Below are 3,311 nucleotides of genomic sequence, written 5' to 3' on the forward strand. Positions count from 1 at the left end.
GTTGCCTCTGGATGAATAGGACCCTGTGGTGTGGAGGGCTGGATGAATAGGACGACCCCGTGGAGGGCTGGATGAATAGTAGACGGTGGAGGGGTGCCCGTGGAGGGGTGGTTGAACAGTAGCCGGTGGAGTAGTGCGTGGTGGAGGCTGGATGAACAGGAGCCCGTGGAGGCTAGAGGAGGTCGACGGTAGCCCGTGGAGGCTGGAGGAGGTCGACGGTGGAGATGAATAGTATCTCGTGGAGTCCCGTTTTGCGGTACACCACACCCCTCCCGATGAACATGACCCCCGTTTCGACCGTAGTGCTCCAACACAAGTCCATTTTGTCCGTTTTGCGGTACGCCACACTCCTCCCGATCAACAGGACCCCCGTTTCGACCGTAGGAGGTCCGTTTCCTTCGTTTTGCGGTACGCCAGACCCATCCCGATGAACAGGATCCCGTTTCAAACATGGCCGGTCGAACACAAGGCCGTTTCCTCTGCTCTGCGGTATGCCAGGCCTCCTTTCCATCGCTTGTTCCGGCCAAGCCCTCCCGATGAACACGACGACGCATTCCGTTGTGACCCAACCGGTTGGCTCCCCATGAACACGACGATGACGCTGTTTCTCCGTTCTGACCTAGCCATGTACACGAGCCCTGGCCATATGTATGCGCGAGTAGGCGTTCGAGACCCCGCCCGTATGTACACATACGTGGCCGTATTTTCTTTCTTGCACCTTGGCCGTTGTACGTACGTGTACATGCTACGTGCGTGCCTCTACTACGACACGTGCGCGCCTCTACTATGACACGTACACGCCTCTACTACGACACGTGCACACCTCTACTACGACATGTGTGCGCATCTACAGCCACCAGTATGTACGTACACGTTCGCGACCAGGATGACAACGCTATGTACGCTTCAACTAGGTGGGTCCCGACTATCAGGCACTTCATGGCGTGTGAAGATGTAGCTGGTGGGTCCCAGCAGTTAGGGGGGCGAATCTTTTTTTTCCGGACGCACTTCCTTGCATGCGAAGATGTAGCTGGTAGGTCCCAACAGTCAGGGGGCGAATCATTTTTTTTGCCTGTAATATGGACGCACTTCCTTACGTGCGAAGATGTAGCTAGTAGGTCCCACTAGTCAGGGGGAAATGTTTTTTCGTGAAATACGGTGGCCCGTCCAGTGGGTCCCTGCTGTCAGGTGGAGGAATAATTATTTTCCTCGTAATAAGGTGGCACTTCCTTGCGGCTGCCGTGGACCCAGCTGTCAGCCTCTCCACGTACAGTACTCTTCCGATGGAATTCGGTCGTTGACCACATTGACCACGTGGCGCCGAGAGCACCACGGCGATGGACGACGACCAGGCCTAGGAAGGGGACGACGCGGAGCCGGGGAAGACGCAGCAGTGGATGCCCACGCGAAGAGGAGTACGAGGGTTCACTGGTTCGGCTGCGGTGTGAGGCTCCTGTCGCCGCAGAATAACAGGGGGTGCGAGTGAGTAGAGGGATGGCCTGGCCAGCGGTGGGAGTAGTAGGGGGCGGTGAGGCCTTCGCAGCATCACAGCCAGCCACGGAAGGCAGGAGCACGCGACACGACCGGCGCTGGTTTGGGCGGCTGGAGTAAGAAGACCAGAGGTTGAAGAAGCACTACGGCAGTTGGATGAACATCGTACGGTAACAGGAGCTAGAATCGTTCATATTGACTAAGTTGACAAAGCCCTCCGTCCCCGTCAACTTGGTAGGCCCACAAGTCAGCCGCCCACTATGCTGGGTTCCAGCTGGCAGGGGGAGTATTCATTTTTTTGTGTAATAAGGAGGCACTTCCTTGCGTGCGAAGATGGCTAGTGGGTCCGACCTGTCAGCGGGGGGCATGTTTTTTTCACGAAATACAGAGGCCCTTCCGGTGGGTCCCAGATGTCAGGTGGAGGAATCATTATTTTGCACGTAATAAGGAGGCATTTCCTTGTGTGCGGCCGTGGACCCAGCTGTCAGCCTCTCCATGCACAGTCTACTTCCGATGGTGTCGTTCATTGACCACGCCACGCCGAGCGCATCCAAGGTGGTGGACGACGGCGAGGCCCCGGACAACAACGAGCCGGAGATGGGAAGACGCGGGAGTAGAGTCGCAGACGGAGAGGTGTACGAGGGTTAACTGGTTCAAGTGCGGTGTGGTTTGGTAGTCGGTGGAGAAGAACAGGAGGTGTGGAGGGGTGGAGGGATGGCCTAGCCAACGAGGAGTACCGCTTCATAGCGAAGCGTGCTAAGTAGAGCTGCTAGCAGCAGGAGGTGGGAGGTGGTCCCGGCGGCGCTGGAGGAAGAAGACAAGATATTGAAGATGGATGCCGGTCGTTGGATGTAAATCCAACGGCTAACATGTCAGAATTATTTGTTGACTAAATTGACAATGACTTGCGTTGGCTTCAACCTATTGGCCCACATTTCAGCCTCGAAAAATGTGGCACGTATTCAACCCATTTTTTTTTTCCAGAATTTACAGTCTTTTCTTTGCGCGGTAGAATTTACAGTCAATTTGATCTTTTTCTTGAATTACAGCCATTAGCTGGGCTGGGTGAACAAATAATGTAGCGTCCATGCGGCCCATTTATTTTATTTCCTAAAAAATTACAGGCCGTTTGCACTTTCTCGAAATACATGATTTTGCTGGGTTGATTCTAATTATAATGTTGGGTTGGGCCAGCAATGTTATCAAAAAATAAAAAGGGCTTGAGCATTTTGTTATAAATATATTTAAATAATAAGTGATATTATTACATTCGTCCTTAAATCTTACCAAGCTTTTGTACACAATCACCAGGATTTTCGTGCCAAAACTATCCATGATTTTATTGTTAAGAAATTATTTTTATAAGTTAATAAGATGTGGGATATTGTTTTCTTACATATGTATGTATCTGTTAAATATATGATGACAATAACAATAATATATATAACATATAAAATAATTTAAATATATATAATATAGTTAGAAGGGAAACATAAGTTGGACCTGTCGTTCCTATTATTATATAGAAAAATAGAACAGACCTCTGCGTTTTCTTCAAAAAAATACATAAATTGGGCTGCCGATATTTAGGAAAAATAAAACCTCGGATGAGAGGTCCATAGGCCGGTCGATACATGACGGCCCTCAAGAAAATACAAACAGGCCTATGAACCTCCCATCCGAGGTCGTGGGCTACGCATGTTAAAAATGAAAGCCTAGACGGGCAGCCCAAAACCCAGCTGATACTTGCTGGCCCAGTGATAATAAATGATACATGCCAGCTCCCCGTCTTCGTTGTGAATTTATCTCCTATAGTAACT

Source organism: Triticum dicoccoides, chromosome 6B (genome assembly GCF_002162155.2).
Source record: "Triticum dicoccoides isolate Atlit2015 ecotype Zavitan chromosome 6B, WEW_v2.0, whole genome shotgun sequence".
NCBI classification, from domain to species: domain Eukaryota; kingdom Viridiplantae; phylum Streptophyta; class Magnoliopsida; order Poales; family Poaceae; genus Triticum; species Triticum dicoccoides.